The following is a 19,928-nucleotide window of genomic DNA, read 5'->3' on the forward strand; positions in this document are numbered from 1 at the left end:
AAGGAGAGCTGCAGTATAGAGAGGAAGAGGAAGGGAGGAGTAGAGAAAGAGAAAGAGGAGGAGAGAGGAGTCCACTATACTCCAAAATCTACAAAGCAAAAAAGGTAAGAGAGAGATAAAATAAATAAAGGAAAATAAGTCAAACAAGAAAAGATAAAAGAAAGGATTAGAGAAAGGAGGAAATCTCCAGGGGAAGGGTGGAGAGTAGCAGAAAGGAGTACAGGAAGAGGACAGAAGTGAAAAGAGGAGTGGAGAAGGAAACTACTATAGAGTGCAGGGAAGATATTTGGCACAGTCCACTATAATTTATAACAGAGAAGGGGAACGGGGAGGAGAAAGAAAGAAATGATTAGAAGACAGAAAATAGGAGAAAGATGGGAAAGGGAAGAGGGTTTGAGAGTTACAGGAAGGAGGGTAGAAGAGGAAGAGAAGAAAGACAGGATACAAAAGAAAGAAATGAAAGTAGAGACAAGACCAGAGAGGAGAGAAGGAATGGGAGAAGAGGAGAAAAGGGGAGAAAAACAGAACAGAGAGAAAGAAACAAAGAACAAATAGAAGAAGAAAGGGGAGGAGAGAATAACGGAGTGGAGAAGAGAGAATAAGGAAGGTGAGATGGAAGACGGAACAGAAGGAAGGAAACAAGGGAAGATAATATAGAATACAGACATATACCAAATTCATAAAATGGTCTTTAGATATCTGTTCTGTGAAACTCTTCTGATTGTGGACTATGTTAATAAGGGCTTAGCCCAGCCATGTATTCTTCATCTGAAGCTGTGGAGATCTATTCTCATATTATATAGGCTGTAAATGTGGTTTCAAACAATCCCTAGCTGACCTATGTAGCTGCAGACACTGTGGAGTCATTCATCTTCATATTCTACTGCCGAAGCATTTTCACTGTTACAGCTTTACTCCCTTTGTTAACCTTAACGTGCAGTGGCTCAACAGCTCAGCTTCACTTTGGCGTTACTCCCAGTTATTATTATTCTTAATAATATTAAACAGGATTTATATAGTGTCAACCCATTTTGCAGCGCAGTTGTGACTTTGAAAATCTAATATATCTCTCACTATTTATTGACCTGGTCAATTCATGCTGCCCTCCCTCCTGCCTATAATTGGCAGCTGTAAGCCTTCACATGTTGAACCTGGACAACTTGGATTGATTAATCCACAGTTGCTGCAGCTATAGGTCAGTGAAGTTTTGGATAAAAGCTTATTGAATGCTTCGTAACTCTAGATGGTGGAGAGGGGGTGGGGGGTTTTAAGCTCTACTTTACAAAAACATAAATATTTAAATACCAACAACCTGACTCCAGTTCTGCTTTAAGTTTTTGGAGCATAATAAGATTCAGAAATATCTCATACTTTTGTTCTTTTTACTTTGAGTCTTGGCCTTCCAAACACGTAGAAGCTTATATTACACAAACTATCAGCCTTTTTTTTGTACTCAGAACACTCGACTGGACAAAGACACTTTACCAGGAGACATTTCATGCTAAAGACACCTCGTATTGTCTACTGCTTCAAAGAATGCCATCATTATTCCAACAATCTGAGAATGACACTGATTATTCCCCGCTTACCATTCAGGTGAAAAGAATGAAGAACACGACATGTGGTGACAAGTATAAAGAACTTCTCTATAGAAAATACGAAGAAGAGAAAAGATAGTTCCCTATTTTATACGAGGGCTTTTTTTGGATTATAAAGGGGGACGGCTATCATAAACCAGATCTACACCTAAAACACAGAATTCATATTTACAACACATACCCGTCTGCATTTTTGTTTGCAGATAGAAGAATAATCAGTTTCTCTTTTGTATCAACTTTATATTTTACCGAGACTTGGTTTTGGGCAAAATTGGGCAAATTATGAAACTGTACCAAGGTTTGGTGCCACATCCAACTTCATAGATATTATTCATACACAAACTTTTATGGACCTAAAACATCTACAAGTATCGACAAACATTGAATATACATAGCATACATTCCAGTCTCAAAGAGATTTCGACACGGTTCACAGGATAGGCTTCCTCAGGAAAAAATGAGACCAGAACGACCTGGATTAAATTATTTGCTTTAATAATATAATATTGATCATTTCACCGGGTGCCAGGTGCCCCCTCCATGATAGATTGTCAAATATACTAAGACAGACTGGGGTCTATAGACTGTCCAAGGGACATTTTGTACCTTGTACTGATTAGGTGATCACAGAGTGCCTTATTCGTAAGGAGTTAGGGTTCTAATGTAATTTGCCATAGATTGTAACAAAAAGAAAAGCATAAAAAAGATTTTTTTATCTCAAAGGTCCCATGTAAACTTCCCAAAAGGCAGTCAGTGGGGAAAAAATATCATATTGCATTTTAAGGGAACCAGGAGAAAGTCAACACTTGGCCAGGATGCTATCTGCATAGAAATTGTACATTGTCCCCATAGCCCTGTATATAACCATATCCCTTAAATCCCATGATGCACCTGTCACAGAACAAAAGCTGGCACGCAGGTACCCCCATGCTTAAACTATTTATTTCATTGCACTGGAGTCACCACATTTTTAAACTCCAGATTTGAACCTTCAGCTCTATCACCGATCCAGTTTGACGGCTGCTGTGTGACAAGAGAATAACAATACAAGTGACTGCTGCATATTAAAAGTAGTGGCCATGTTTTAAAGAACTCCATCCGGCAAAGATACTCTGAGGTTAGGGAAAATTCTCTTTCTTACAAAGTTGCGCCCAAGACACCTGCACATTTTCAGGGACAGTCGGCTATGTGACAGGGACTGCTGCTTCGCCTATATAAAAAGAGCCAGCCCTTTTACCAAGAGGCTGCTATATCCAAACCCTGTTGTAATACAAATGCAGGTTGCAGTGTTTAAGGGCAGAGTTGTGGGTGTGAATTGGCATTATTGGAGCCTGTAGGTACACAACTATTGGCACGGACAGCAACATCTCTCACTTGTACACATAACATATTTTTTATTTTGCTTAGAATGCTATAATAGTGAGTAATAACATTAATCTTAAATTAACTTTCTGTAAAGGTAAAGATCTTCAAAAATGAAATCATGGCATGTCAAGTACCGCAGCAGGGTACTTTATTTTAAAGCTCCACCATTTTTTAAAGATTTTGACTTAGCTGAAGATATAATATGATGTCATCAGTTTGCTGCAAGCCGGAAGGGTCACTTCCTCAATCTACCATGCTGGTAAGGGCTCAGGGTTTATCCAATGTGATCAGTCCAAGACACAATGAATCGGATTTATTAAAGCTCCCTAAGACTGGAGAAGATAGACTATCATGGAAGAACCTAGGTTATCCAGCAAACCTTGAATGGATCTGTTAAAAAAAAATCAATATTAGTTGCTTGATCACTCCCATGATAGTCTATCTTCACCTGTCTTGAAGAGCTTTAATGAGTCAGGCCCACTTTGTTCAGCATTAACATGCACTGAATAAGGGGTACTCTTTAAATCCCAAAAGATCATGGCTTCTCCACCACTGGGTGAGCTGTCAATGGGTAACCATTTCCTCTACATTACATGAAAATGTTCTAGGATATCCAGACCTAAAACCTTTACTCTTCCAGGATTTACATGACTGTGTCATCTCTGAGCCATGTGGATCATTTCAGAGGGTTCTGTGCTTAAGGAGCAATACGCATATGTAGGCATTGTCAGATGGAGTACTGTGAAAGGTAACAGGTATCCTCAAGCAATACTTGGCATGATCACCAACAGCTCCTAAAAAAGAAATGCCACCTCTTTCCATCTGCTGTATATAGGCACAAGCCTGGTATACCTCTGATAAATGATAAATCCAGCCCTGCAAGTGGAAACATTTGGCAAATGCAATTACATGCAGAAATACATCTCCTGCAGCTTGGTCGTGGGACAGATGTGTCCCAATGCAATTCAGAATTTCTTGACAACCAATGGTATGTGCAATGGACATTTCCAAGGACAAACCTCTTATGAGTCTCTCTCTGCACCGGGTACACATGGGAACCATAAAAAAAATTCCACCTTAGCTTACTTTTATGCATCATAACGTTACTGTCAATGTGAAATTTAGAGTAAGCGCTGAAACGCGGCCAGGATAATCAAACAGTTTGATGTATGTCTTGTGTACTCAGGATCTCTGCAGCGTGGCAAGGGTGCCAGGAATACATAATAAACTATATTTGGCACAGGGAATGCTGAAAAGCTTCATCCATACCCCGCATATAAAGATCGGCTTTATAAGGACGATGCCTAAACAATCATCATTTGGAACGAGGTCTCTGCTCAGAGAATGGGCCTTCCGTACTGCTGGTCATAATTGCTCTGCCCATCCATCATAAATGGAGAATATAAAAACAGTATATTTATTGGAAAAACATTTTGACACAAAGGGGAACTTTCATTAACAAAATGACACCTTTACTTTAGCAGAGCCGTCAATCCCACCGCAATCCATTTCCATATGGTCCCTTGTCATCCCGAATTTCTTCTTTCTTGCGCAGAGGAACCAGCATGGGTCACCATCCTCTGGAGTACTCTTCCGGGTTCTTACATCACGTGATCTCAGCTACTTAGGAGCAAGATTGTGTAAAAATGTATAATAACAGAGTACCATAACCCTATATAAAATAAGGCAAATCAGTTATACAAAGAAAGCCACAAAGAAAGCTGCTTTCTTTAGATAACCATAGGTGCTCTGAAAGTTCTTTGTTATTGATGAAATGCTTATTTCAAAAACTAAGTCAGAGCAAAAAGATAAAAAAAAATATTCAGACGCCAAATTATTAAAGTTTCCCTTTTAATGTTGAAGATAGCTGAATTTTTGTAGGGATCTCATCCTATATTAGTGAATGGAAAGGTATATCATTAATGGTTAATATGAAATGCTGAGCATGTGTTTGGTACTCCTATTGGCTGTCAGTTCCGTAATAAAATGCTCAGCTACAACAAAAAGCTTTTCCGTGTTTATTTGTGCGTCTGGCTGCAGAAAACACGTGTTAGTGGAATATTAAACATGCACAGCACGGGCAGGTCTGCATATCAGCAGAAAAATGAGACGTTGGTTGGTGTCTTGGAGCCAAGAATGGAAAGTAAGCCATAGAATCACAGTTTGTGAGTACTGTGAACACCCTGATTTAAATACATCCAAGAACTGCACGGCATTCCGTAGAAGCTCCGATTCATCATCCTGGAGAGGTGACTATGTACGGTTGGGCACACCACGTGCGGCCACCTGCCAGAAGGTGGGCGATTAGCGAATTGGACTTATTGGCCTGGCACGCTTGCTTAAGTTCAGGTTTTTGAAGCTGACATGAATTGAGTTGTGAAGGTGATATATTTATAGACAGAGATGGATTGCTTCGCCTTGGTAAAGCCTTCAAGGTTTATTCCATCCAAGAACAAATGGGTTTTGTATAGAGCATGAAGAGTTGAAGGTAAACTAAGCTTTAAATCATTTCTGCAATTTTAGGATCTATTTTTTTTTTATAATATTTTTTATTAAAGAATTTTTTAATAAATAACAAAAACAACAATACCACATTCAAGGTTACAACAAAAAACTCAGACAAACAAATTCAAACAAAACAATGGAAGGCATTTCTAATTTAAACATAACAACAGGAGAATCATTATTCGGAATTCTCAAAGCATACCATTCAGTATCTTGAAAAGTATTCACAATCTGACAATCTGAGCAAGATCGAGTCTCCATATAGGATTCCCATGTGTTGAAAAAATTTCTAACCTTGGTTTCCTCATCTAAGGACGCTTCTATCCAAGCCATTCTAAAAACATGGTGCAATTTCTCCTTAAAGAGCCTAAGTGTCGGTGAGTGCGAGTCTAACCATTTATGCAATATCATTTTCTTGGTCACCAGGAAACGAATAGGTAACAAATTTCGCCCACCTTTAGTAGTCCTAGTCCCTTGTAAGATGTACCTAAGATGGCCCATTCCGGGGGCAATGGGACATCATTAATCAAGAAAATAGTAGCACAATGAGCCACCTCTTGCCAGAATCTAATATTCTTCCAGCAATTCCAAAAGCTTATGGTACAAATCTGCCTGGGGTTGTGAACATTTAGAACAATCAGAAGTCAGGTATGCACGGTATGGGGGAATATACACCCCATGTTAAATTCTAAGTGTCATTTCCCTATACATTGCTGAAGGGAGAGCAAACCACGTCCTCAAAAATGCTGTCAAGATATCAGTAGCTGTTTTAGTGGGAAATAATTAGACCACTTGACCAAACCTGTTTTTCTAGTGGAATAGACAAGAGCTATTGTAATTGTCTTGTAATTTTCTGTAACAGAAAATTACAAGACAATTACCTTTTAAATTACCTTTTAAAACAAGTTGTCCAAAGGTTTCTTCCAGTCCCTAGCTGAAAGGGACTTTAGTATCCCCAACGTTTATGATTGTAACTCCATAAAAACATATAGCGCTGATCTCAAAAAGGGAAGCCAACTACCACAGCTTCAAACTGAGGAGGCCCCTTTGTAGGGACATCCACCAAAGATTTAATTGTTAAAGTATGAAAAGATGGCCATTTTTGTAACAAAGAAAAAGGCAATAAGTGTTGAAGATCCCAATTACCCCAATAAGGCAAGAAAAGAGATGAATGGCTATTCAAAGGTGTTTTTCCCTAACCTTATGCCAACCAACAAACAAGAAATCAGTAACGGATTTGACATTACCTCCTCAGGGATCAGTTCCTTATACATGTGGAGAACATACTTTAGGTTATTATTTGGTATAAATTGTTGGTCCAATGCAGAGTCAGCATATATACATGTATTATGTAGCCAATCCTTAATATAACGTAGAATAGAAGCGGCACTGTACAATTCAATATTAGGAAAGTTTACCCCCTATTGGTTGTTGTAAAACACATAAACTCAATCAAAGATTGAAGAGTATAAAGACATCTGGGAAAAGCAATCATTTTTATCAGACTAATCCTCCCCAGATATGAAAACATTAATTTAGACCAATTACCCAGTTGATCACTCAGAAATCTAAGGATCTGTGATTTATTCTGTGAGTACAGTTTGTGAGGGTTCTGAGTAATCTGTACACCCAAATATTGGATTTTCTCTGTACACCATATAAATGGAAAATCCCTACTCCATGGAGTTCTCACAAAATTAGGTAAATACAATGTTTTGATTTATCACGAATAATGCTATAACCTGACACAGAGCCAAACTGAGCAATTAGATGTAAGATAGGTGTCAAACTGCTTCTTGGGTTATTAGGATCCATTTTAACATTTTTTTTTAATTGAGAATCACATTTACCTAAAGTTCACTCATTGAAATAATTTAGGAAAATGCACGAATTTTAGTTCAAAGTTGTGTGAAAATAGTTTTAAAAAGACAAATTATGTCCAGGTAAAGATTTTGTAAGGGTTGTGTTACCACTCTACCCGCAGATTTACTTAGTTTAGCAACCTGCAGCATCCTTTGCCTCCCTTAAACTGTGAAGTTTCCAGCTTCCCCGGCATCCCCTGCACAGACACTGAGGCTGGGAACACCTGAAAGGGATTTTGGGGTATGTGCTGCAGCCAATTAGCAGTTTATTCTGCTCTTCTCAATTCAATCCTGTCCTGCTATTGGCTGCTAGGCCTATATAACCCTCCCCAGCTCCAGGATCAGGTTGCTGTATCCTTAGCATGTCTTCTGCTACTCTGCCCGAGTGTTCTTGGTTCAGCTTTTCTGGCTTTTGACCTCAGCTCTGCCTGTGATCGCCAGCCCTGACCTCAGCATGTTACCTGACCTTTGTCCGCCTCCAGCCCTGACCTCAGCTAACTACCTCTCCCTGACTACGTTCCTGACATCTTTAGCCATCTGATCCCTGTCAACCCCTAGTGGGAAGAACCTGGGGTCGATAACAGGGTGGACTGGTGAAAACCAGGGATCACTTATATTTCTGCTCCTAAGGTAATCCTGTGTTACCTGCAAGGGAAGGGGGTATGACCCATGACCGGTTGAGTCCCCAGTCCATAGGGGTAGTCAGACAATTGTTCTGTTGAAAATAGCATGGAGAAATATAAAAAGAAGCATAAATTTCACAAATTTACATTACGGACCTTGTGAGTTTTTTTACAAAGCCCTGCCCCATAGTATAATAACCAGAAATGTTGGGGGGACCTGTGGGAACATGCCCCAAAGGGAAAAATAACACAGCTGTTATTTTTGTAATAGAAAGCAGAGGGAGGAGATGTCAGTGTTCTCCAAGGGATGGGATTTAAACTGTTATTTTACACTTAAAAGCAGTTCAGAAAATCTTATGCACGATCCTGACAATACATATTTACATATATAACACACAATGTTTCTATTGTGTCCACCCAGGCGTTGGCTGTTTCATTCAGAGGGATTTCTTGTTTTTGAAGTGCTTTTTGAAGATGTCTTCATATCCCTTTAATCAGCTATCACAGAAGTGCATTATACTGGCTAGAAATGTTTTGCCTCCCTGTAGAGCTCTCAGGTAATATCAGGAGAAGAAAAAAAGATGAAAGATTATATTTTCAAACCTAATTTGTTGAATTACATTAAAAAGAACACAGACGCGTTTCCAACGTGAACTTATTCTTTTGATAAACTTACAAAGAAATGCCCAGGCAACCAAATCCTCAAAGCTAACAGCCTGAAGCTAAACATCTGCCAAAATATACGACCGACCCCAACCCCGAAATAATGGCTGAAATTATCAAGCAAGCTGAAAATAAGATGCATGATGATACTAATTCAGATGAGGTGACTGGCAACATTTGTATTTATTAAATAGCCACCACTGAATGAGATGGTGAATAGTGGGGGGCCGATAGGTCCAATTGGGGTCAATTCCAATTTAGATTTGAGCTCTTCCTAGCTTGGGTTAGAAATTGCAATATAAGCAAACCTGACATTACTAAACCTATCATTGACTGATATAGTAGGCTGACAGACAATGGATTTGCTACGTCCTACTATATATTTCCTATAGCTTATGCCCAACAAGATTTAACCATTCCACATCCTCAAAACATGATCTACAACTAATAGCTTTTAAGATACCAATTACGTTAATAGGATCAGCATAACACCTGCAGTTTCCACTTTCCTAAAACCAAGAAATTCACCCAAAATCTATTTCACTCTACGCGTTTCGCAGAACAAATGGCCACTTCATCGTGAGGAACAAATGGGGTTATTGTTCACAAATCATCATTATGTATGATCGTGTACAAGAGGAGTTACCCTAAAGATTGCACCGCAAAGCCGTATTATATTGGCATTAGAAAATGTCCAAGATTATATTGAAATAGTTAAGGATTGGAGGAGATGCCAATACAACATCAGTGCAATGGAGTCTAGACAATCAGCACAGCCTCCTCGGATATATAATGTAGGTATCCCAGGAGGATGTGAGTTTCTCATTTAGCCATTTGCAGTAAAATGGAAGGGGTCCTCCCATTTAAATTAAAATATGAAAAATCCACTTTTTTTACAATGTAAAAAAATTGGTTATACGCCTGCTGAGAGTTGTGTCTTTATTGACGAGTTTTGACTTAACCCTGGGGGCCTGGTATGAAAAGGGAGATGGGGGGATTGCACACTCTCTGACCGCTTTCTTTCAAGGCAGTCAAGCTCCACAAAACTTGGTATATGCATGGGGCTACGCATTTATTACCACCTCTATATTTGACCAGAAAAATTCTTGGGCCTGGTAAAGGCAGGGTAGTAAAGGTTTATGTGCTTGATGCACTCCTTTTTAATTACCAGCCAAGTTCAATACCTGTGATAGGGTCCGATTTTTATACTGGAGGACCCTACACAGTTTTATTTCTTATGTAAAAATCAGTATAATTTGACTTCCTACAACTGTGTCATAAGTGTTTCCTTTATTTACATTGTTTTCCTAGAAGCTGCCCTTTTTTTTTATCCCCCTAACATTTTGGGATACAATGGAATTTTCTACAGGTTGGAATGAATAAAAGTGTTGCATAGTTTCTGGTTGTAAACATATTTCTTACAGAAGCATGTGCGAAATTTCAATGGCATTAACTCTTGCATGTTATATAAAAAGTGTCATATCTCACTTGGGACATGTTCCAGCATCAAAAGTCAAATTTCTGCCCCAAAAAGAAACCTGGTTGAAGTTTTGTCCAGGTCAAGTTCATAACCAGAATTGTGAACTGAACCACATTGTTATCCATGGTAGATTATTTCTTCAGTTTGATAATGATCATTTTTATAGTTTATAACCCCCCCCAATAGATAAATTCTGTACATTAGGAAATAGTGTTGTAACAAAGCTTCATGATTAAACATGCATAACTCTGCTTCCCTGGCTACCATTTCCCAATGTTTTTGTGACATTACTACATAAGGGGGCTCTGCAATTAAATCAAAAAGTTGCAATGATTTGCACCTCTGAGTTTCTGGCCATACAGGGAAATGATAAAAGCACCCAATGATACTGCTATTGTTGGAAAGCTATTGTTTTTTTTCCTTGTTGTCCATTTTTTCCAGGGTTTTCTCAGTGATTATTTTGACATTCGGAGCATCACATAAAGTCAAGAATCAGTTTGCATTTATTAGTTTACTTTTTAAACATTTTAGGTGTTTATAATCATTTCCATGGAAGCAAAGAGTACGCTGCAGAAAACCACAGGTTAGTACAATGTACCCGGCATTAGATAAAGCTTGACAGAATTAGTGAGTGGTGTGCATGACCACCAGTCCAGTACAGGCGAGATAAGGAAATTGCCCTGCAGTAGCTGGCTGTGTGGGCAGATAGAGTGCCTAGGGGAGAAAGCCTCTTACATGCTGAATGCAATCCATCATCTTGTCTTTTCCTGAAGCCCAATGAAATAAAAGTTCCAAGCTTGCAACAAAAAGGAGCACCCCTGTTGTCACACATTTCCATTATTATCATAGATGTAAATCCATTCATATAAGCTGTATGTAAATCCATTAAAGTGGGGTCTATTTAAAATGTTTCTGGCCTTGATCCATCCAATGTTTATCCATTTTTCATATTGGATTCAATTAGCAAAGTATATTGATTGTGAGTTGATTCACACTTTTTCTAATTAAGACCAGTATTAAAGATGTGCAAATATAGCTGAATCTTTGCAAAAAATAATAAAACGAACCTCAGCGTGCCAACATTCCACAATGGAATACATTATTAAGGCTCCCCAAGACTGGAGAGGATAGACCATAACTTGGGTGATAGTCCAAGCTGTCTTTCATAGGTGCTCACAATTTAATGTCCCTACCATATCTATTGTGTACAGCTACTCAGTATTTTTGAAATGTTGAAATGATTCAATATCAACCAAAATTATCATATTTTTGATCGATTTATCCTGCAAGGCTTTTCTTGACTGGTTAAACATCAATCAAAAAGCAAAACTATTTTTTGTTCATGATCAATAATTCAATTACATATATTAGTGGAAGCCATATTGATTAAATACCTAATAAGAGGGTGGTGCATGCACAGCTCAGTGTATGATCCTGGCATATCTTGGCAATGCAAAACTCACAGGTAAGGGATTTATGGAATACCGGCCTGGTCAATCAATATAGCGGAGGATCCCAAATATGAAAGAGGACCAAGTGAAGATGTTGGCAATGGTAAGGGAATGGGGGAAGGTGTGTTTCCTTCCCATTTGAATCAATTAAGGTTATAATATTGAAAAATGCAATGGGGGAAAATGCATAGCATATGGTTCATAATAAATCCCTAACATAGTGCTTTTTGCGGCCTTGTAAAAATAGTTTTCAGGTCCTCAGGGGACCTCTTCTATAAATATTGTATCCAAATAATATATCCACAAATCACAGTATATTAGTGTGGTGGTCAATGAAAAGAATGTCACCCATAAAGATAGACAAAAAATCATTGACATCAAAATGCTCATTGTCCATGGAACCCCTAGAAACCACTTGAGGAGCCCTGGTTGGGAAACAGTGACATAGTCCAGAGTGAATTGGTGGATGAAAACAATGGACATATAGGTAGATTTTTTGGAATGTTGGAGGACTTGCCCAAAATGTGCACATAGGTAACCCAGACAAACACAGGAAGAACATATAAACTCTATACAAGCAGTGTCCTGGTCGAGATTTGACCTTGGTCCCCAACTCTTGCAAGGCAAGAGTGCTAGCAATGTCTATTTCTCAGTAAAAGTGAAGCTTCACTTCTATGGGGCTTTACTAACTCTATGACGTTAAAGTTTATGTCCATGTTTCCTTTTGTAGAACTTTATCAGGTCCCATATTGGTGTCTGCACCCTTCTAGGATGGTTTTCTTTCATGCAATGTCCTAAAATCCCAACAAGAAATGAAAGAAAAGTGAACACAATCATGGAAAGTTGACCCCATTGATGGATTTTCCGTCACCTCTTGGTGTTATTACAAACCAAAGTTTTGGGTGTTCCCCCACTTCTTGTCCTAGTAATAATGGCCACTGGGGCAAATATGGGGCTAGAATCAGGGACACAGACAGCAGACAATTTGGGAGTGGATCTAACCTTTCTTTTTACAAACACTTAAAAGGGGAAGAGGCAGATTGCCAACGTGTTTGGGGTTCAGCAGGATTCTTAATGATTGAACTATGAAGTTTTCAAAGCTTGCATAGAGAGATCAGAGACGTGTTCCTGACACAATCGCAGACCCTGCCTGGCGTTATCCAATTTATCTTGGTGCCAGTTCAAGCAGAAGGAGTAAATATGTTAGGCGTAAGAGGTGGAGGGCGACTGTTCTTGCTTACTTGTTGCCCCGGGCAATCACAAGCCAAGGCTGACAATGGCAGATGTACTTTTTGATACATTTAGCCTTTTACTGGTACAATGTGTGAGATTCTGCGTGCTTTTCCAGATCACTGAACTCAATGATAAAGCAAAGTGCGATAAACATTCTCCTGAATGTGTTAAAGTGGACCTGTCATTGGATACGAAGGCATGCCCTGCCAACCAAGCTGAATACTCCAAATCCAAATATGTGCCTCAGTTTGGTTGAATGGTGCTTAAACTGAACCATGATTCAAGCAGAACTATTGCTATGGACCAAAGACCAAAGTAAGAAGAACATTTTGCCTATACATATACTTAAAAGTAACTTTTTCTGTTTTTTTAGAGGGGTGGAAGTGCCTGAAAAGTGTCTTAAAGGGTGTCAGCATTCCAATAATTTTTTGATATTGCTTTTTACCTTTTATGAATATATAAAAGTGCAGCATGACGCACTGCTGGAGTCTCCAGAGACTACGCCAGATAATTGCTATAGAATATATGCTTTTAGAGAACAGCTCTGTGTAAATAAAAGTCTTTTTTGCACTCTTAGATGATTCAATTTCAGGAGGGAGTTTGTGGAACATGTTATTTGTTGAATGGAAAAAATAGTGAAATCTTCATATATGAGCTCCTAAAGAGCACCTAAAATATCAAAGAGCACCTAAAATATAAAATAGAATCCTGATACTGTTTTACCCCACAAAGTAAATGAGCATTATGATGAAAATGATAAAAAAGTAGCTCTTATATGATCACTTAATTTTGTGCATTCTCCCTGGTGGTTGGTCACATGGCTGATGACTAGGCATTAGTCACGCTGTGTGGAGGTGGAACACCGCCTGTGGGGGTGCTGTGTTCCCTGGATTTGAATGATGTAGTTCCAGTGTCCACCAGCAGGTGTCTCCAAGAAGCCTGCAGGTACCTGGGATTATTTTTGCCTGATGATGGCTTCTGGGGGTCATCCAAGACTGTAGAAGAAAGACTGTTGAGGGAGAATTTGGATGATCCTTACCACAATGCAATCGATACTGTCTTTTAAAATACATATCTTGCTCAAAAGGGTCTACTGTAAAGAGGACATGGTTTAAAAAAGATAACCAAAATTGTTTCAGGTGATTCTGCCTTCCAAACATGGTGCAATGGCTCTTTTTTCACTTGTTGCTGGCTTGAAGGACATCTAGCTGTGGAGTGAAGGGGGTGTTGTTTTTGGAACATCAGGGCAGATGATGACATTATTTTTTGGGGGTACAGTAACTCCGGAGGGGGACATCCATGTTTTGCTGTGCGGTAGACTCCACTGGTTCCTGGTTATAAGCTCACTTAGTTAAAAATTAGAACAAAAATGACCATTTATTTTAAAAAAGTAGCCTCCACACCACTTTATTTTCCCAGCTAACAAGATGCTTTTTTTAGCACAGGTCCATTGCAGCCGAAAGAATTTTTTGTAATATACAGGAGCAATGTAAAGCTCATTGCACCCTTACATGCCACAAGAATCACCTTCATTTTTCCTTCTCTCTGGCTCCAATAAACTTTGCCACAAAAATGAAAATTTTGCCAAAATTTCCATAATATTTTCTAAACTTTGGGGGAAATTAAAACTTTCAATTTTACTAATTTCTAATAAGTGTTATGAAGACACAAAGGGAAGAAAGGAATGAAGATAAATTCTAGCTGATAAATAATAAATTACCAAGTATCTAATCATATGCATGCCTCATGTAATATCATGTGATCAGCCCAGAGATGCCAATGAATGCCGTATATAAGCCTACACAAGTAACAGGTCCACAGGGACCCTGTTGTATTTCTCTCTCCACACTTGTTACAATGTTTCGCTCAGCTGTCTGTTCACTGCCCAAAGTGGCAGAAGACTAATTGGTGCAGGAAAGGTCATATTTTACGGTGTGTTTTTTTTTTTTTATACGATGTAATTTGTAAGACTTGGATGCCACGCGCTGTCAATAATTGGAAGCAGGAAATCACAGCTGTAAAGAGCTGTCAGGTTGTGGCAGCCTTTCGCTGGAATCCTGAGGTCCCATGCGGCTTTAACGTCTCATTTGGGTTTTCCGTGACGACCTGAACTTTGATGGGGAAAATGTTTGACTTGTTTACAACGAGGGGCTCAGGTGGTCATCTTGAAGCAATCGTGTAACGGACATCTTGGGGGTTTTCATCCGATTAATAATAAACACTGGTAGTTTAATTCCCTGTACACTAATATATTTCCGGCTCAACTATTCCCTTTGCACTAAAAATGGTAACCGGGGAAAGTGTAATACCCAGGATGAGATAAAAATAGAGCAGAATCTTCAAAGAGTTATTCTACGTTCAAGTAAGTATTCAGGAATAATTGCAATATTCTAAAATTATAGGTTTATGTTCTATTCTACTTTACTGAGAAATATTTATAAAAAAGGAAGGCTTTGATCCGGTTTGTGGTTTAACACAAAAACCTAATAACGATGTATAATACTTTATAGAAGCGTGTATACACTACACAACAAGCTATATGAGTGCAACAAACATTACACATCAGGACATACCAGCAATACATAATAGTAGACACCAGCAACAACATATACTACATACTAGGAGTATAAACACAACAAACACTAAACACCAGGGAATAAGGGCTCAACAAACACTACATACCAGGAGAAAAAGCAAAACAAACTCTACACACCAAGATAACGAGCACAACAATCACTACTCACCAGGAATATGAACCAAACAAATTCTACACAACAGGAAAAGACACAGAACAAACAGTAAACACCAGTGAATTGGGACACATAGAATGCTACACACAAGGGAAAAGAGCATAGCAAACAGTACACAACAAGGGATAGGGACACAACAAACACTACCATTATATCATCAGTATAACAAACACTGAACACTAAATGATTTGAGACAACAAACACTACACAAGAAAGTTATGGGCACTACAAATGCTATAGACCTTGGAAAAGGGCACACCAGGGAAAGAAGCACAACAAACAGAAGACACACCATGGAATGGGGGTACAACAAACATTAAACACCAAGTGATTGGTACACAACAAACACTACATACAAGTGTTATGACACAACCAGAGGCACAGCAAATAGTACACACCTGGGAATAGGGGCACAACAATTACTATTCACAAGGAGAAACCAGCACAATAATGCATCAAAGGATTTGAGAACAACAAACACTACTCACAAATTATCTGCTCACAACACACACTATTCACCAAGGGGTTACAAAGTGCAATTGTTACCCTTTTGTAAAATGAGTGCTTATACCACTAACACTCGGCTGGTCGATCTGATAAAGTTTTATTCAGCTCTAATAGAAGGTGTGTGTCCCTCTTAGGTTTTGTCTAGATGACAATATGCACTTAATCTAATAAACTGACACAGACTGACATATGAAGTAGTAAACCCCCATACCGGTTCTCCTAAAAGGGGGCACTGAGATCTCACAGCAAGGAATGAATGATTTGCCTATTTTTAATATTTCTATTCTTCTATTCCATAAACAATGTGGTTGTTGTTTTTCTTAACCCCCCACACAGGGTACTGAACCATTGTGCTTTTGTACTTCCTTTAAGCTTTCCAATAAAACAAAAATGAATATAAACACAAGCAATGAATCACACTTTAGTCTGATATCACCTAATGAACACCATTCATTGGAACTTCCAGGCGACCTTCAATCCCCTTACACTTAACAAACCCAGCAAGTCTTTTGATGCTTTTCTTGGAAAAACAAAATCTGTATCCTTTTCAGTTTTGTATTTATGAGATCATTTTTCCTCATTTTTAGCTCAGATCTGCTATAGCATTTGTCACCCACTTAGCAGCACTTACTGGAAAATATGCTACGTGGATCTTTACTGGGCTTGGTAAACAAACGGCATTCATGCAAAGACTGGAATCTCATTATCAGTGCTTAATGCACTCTTCTAATTAGGCTACAGAAGTTAGATGAACTGAAATCCAAAATGATAAAAGTGCCGATGACTATATCTGTCTAGCCAGAGTTGTATGCTACAGAGGACCCATCTCCATGTACCATTGACCTTCTAGGTCAGAGGTCAGAAAACTCTGGCCTTTAGCCAGATAGGGCCTAGCCAGTAGTTTGTTCGGGCCTAATGCCCCCTGGCCGATCAGGCCTAATCCCAGCCGGCAACCCCCCGCGGAGCTGAAACAAACTACCAGAGCCTGAGCCACGGGAGCTCCGGAGCCACATGGGGCTCTTGAGCCTCCATGTTGTGGCTTCCTTCCCTTTTTACCGCGGCCTGCATTAACACTTCCACCGCCGGGGTAAATAGGGAACATTTCTTCTAGTCTGTATGCATTACAGAGAAGAGGGATTGCCCTTCACGGGGTGTTCCTTGTGGGGGGTAGAGCCATTAGGGCGGGACTCGAGAGAGAGTCCGGCCTAGTGTGCTCCTGCCTACCCCTGAAATGGCCTAGTGGCCAAAAAAGTTTACTGACCTCTGTTCTAGGTGATTGAAAGTTAGGTATGTATGGGACACATTTTCCCATCGCTATGTACCATTGGCCTTCTTATGATTGTAGAAGGTCAATGGTCAAAACCAATTCACTTAAACCCTCACTACTTTACGCATCCATCACTGTCCCTCTTCCTAGTGTGTGCTGCTTCTCCCACCTCTTAGATTGTAAGCTCTTCTGGGCAGGGTCCTCCTGTGTCACTGTCTGTATCTGTCCATCATTTACTACACCTATTTAGGGTACAGCACTGCCTAATAGTTTAGTGTTATATAAATACTGTTTAATAATAATAACAATATTAATGATTGAAGGTCCTGTAAGTATGGAACAAGTTTTCCTAAACTCCATCCCCATGTACCATTGGGTTTGTATGTGACTGAAGGCTGGGTATGTATGGGACACATTTTCCTAACCCATCTCCATGTACCATTGGCCTTCTACATGATTGTTTCTAGTTGTATGGGACAAGTTTTTCTAAAACCCATCTGCAGGCAAATATGTGGTACCCATATACATCTCACCTCCCCCACTTTTAACTTATCTGAGAATGCAATCACATGTTCCTCACTTTCCAGGAGTAAGAAATATACAATGCAGTTACAGTTTGCACCCACCATATACTGACCGGTTCCCTGGATTTGATGTCAGGAAACATGCCAAAGTCTGTGGAACCTTATTAGGACCTCATATTTGGACAGTCAATTGGAAAGTGACCCAGGTAGCAACATAGGTACCAGAGGAAGCACCTTCTAACTCTTCAGGGAGAATGAGAAAAAGTTAGATACCATCCAGGTCACTTGACTGGGGATTCAGGTAAATGTTTCCGGAATTTAGACTTTTTTCCATTATTTTGGCTGCAACAATGAAGTGAGGGGTTATGGCTCGTGGCACGTGGTTAACATTTTTTTTAATAGAACATTATGGGTCTCAGATGGACATGGCTATTTTCTATACGTCTTTGAGCCAACAGATTCACCTAAAACTATCCAATCCAACTGTGGTTTATATATTCCTTCAAAAGTTGTAAGAAAAGAAACACTCACTGCAGCAACTCAATGAGAATTCCAAGTGGCCACTCTACAGATCTCTATATTTAGACATCAACAAAGAATTTGGAAGACCAAGGAACTAAAATGCAGAGGAGCTTTAAGAATAATTTTGAGATAGAACTCCATTATCGTTTTAAGGAAAAAAATGCCCAATCCTATTGCAAAAAAAAAAATGAAGCCTTCACTGGAATGTTCACATTATCTTCAGCCATGTCCTCCACCAATGGTCCTCTTCTAAGTAAACTAAGAGCCACCATGGAACACACAAAGGCCGGCACGAACACCTACAAACTACCAAGTGGAGAGGAGTAGATTTGGCGATTATGATGGGAAGATTCCCAAGGAAGCATCTAAGATATAAAAGTTTCCCGGAGCTGACTCAGCCTATCGGGCATCACTTACACCCACAAATTAATATTCTTTACCGAAACTTTACACACACAAAAACTCAGCTACCTAAAATAACTTTATCACTACTCTACAGACTCTACACTGATACAGTCAGCTTAATGCTGTGGCTCTTGTCTGTAAAACGCAGAGAGTATGTTATTGGTTTAATAATAGTAATTCCTCCCCAGAGAAGCACCATAATCAATAATACAACATTTGTCTGACAGCAACAAGATTACCAAGATTGACAGAATGAAACCTCGAGGCCTCGGCCAGCAGTTATACTTTGATTTGCCCAACAACAGGATTACCTCTGTCTAAGAATCAAAAGACACTTGGATATTTTTAGGATTATTAATGTTTAAATAGCTGCAAAACAAATCTAATGTATGTCCATCCATCAATCATCCCTCTGTCCTCCTGAGTATAAACAAATGGTATAACAAATTGCTTTGTCTGGGATTAGGGATGGTCACCAATGTTATGGAGGTGGCATGTACCTGTGGGAACATGCCACAAGCAAAAAAAAAAGGCAAAATGTATGGTTTTACCATATACCAAAGTTTATGTTTCAGCAGGAAAAAATTTGGTCTGAGAGTAGGGCATGTTTTAGAAAAAATGGGCTCTATGTAGAGATGAGCTTCAAATTTCATCTAAATAGTCAAATGCTATCAGTTTGATAATTTTGTAATCTATTTCAGTCACACCATTCAAGGTAATTGCAAAGCATAATATTGTCACCAGGGCTGTAAAGGTTGGGAACACCTGAAGAACAGGTCACAAGTGAAAAAAAGCAAGAAGTTTTGTGGGAAAAATGCATATTGTATCTCATTGCAAGAGCAAGTTTTCTGCTTATAAATGCTTGGATGGTTGAAGTCAATGCAGCTTCACCCCTTTGCTAAGTAAACTGTCCAAATTCCTTTATCCTGTGCAAGGTGCACTGGGCTGGGATAGCCCTCTCCATTTTCATTCATCAATTGCACTCAATAAAAGAGGTTTATACACAGATAAAACACATATAGGGGAGCTCTTTGGTTTGTCCCAATAGCACAGCCAGGTAGGTGACCCTATGTCTGTTGCAATGCAGACTGGTCACATCATTAACCCGCTCATGTCATTGGACAGCAGTAAGGAGCAATCATAAACCTCTCTACTCTCAGCATGTTCCCTATC

The 19,928-nt window shown here is 39.2% G+C and overlaps 1 protein-coding gene across 1 annotated transcript in view; it reads right to left on the reverse strand.

Moving 5' to 3' along the window:
* LOC140339858 (VPS10 domain-containing receptor SorCS1-like) overlaps window positions 1-19,928 on the reverse strand; it is a 299,984-nt gene that overhangs the window by 186,372 nt on the left and 93,684 nt on the right. The window lies entirely within an intron of this gene.

This window comes from Pyxicephalus adspersus, chromosome 10, assembly GCF_032062135.1.
Source record: "Pyxicephalus adspersus chromosome 10, UCB_Pads_2.0, whole genome shotgun sequence".
Lineage (NCBI taxonomy): Eukaryota > Metazoa > Chordata > Amphibia > Anura > Pyxicephalidae > Pyxicephalus > Pyxicephalus adspersus.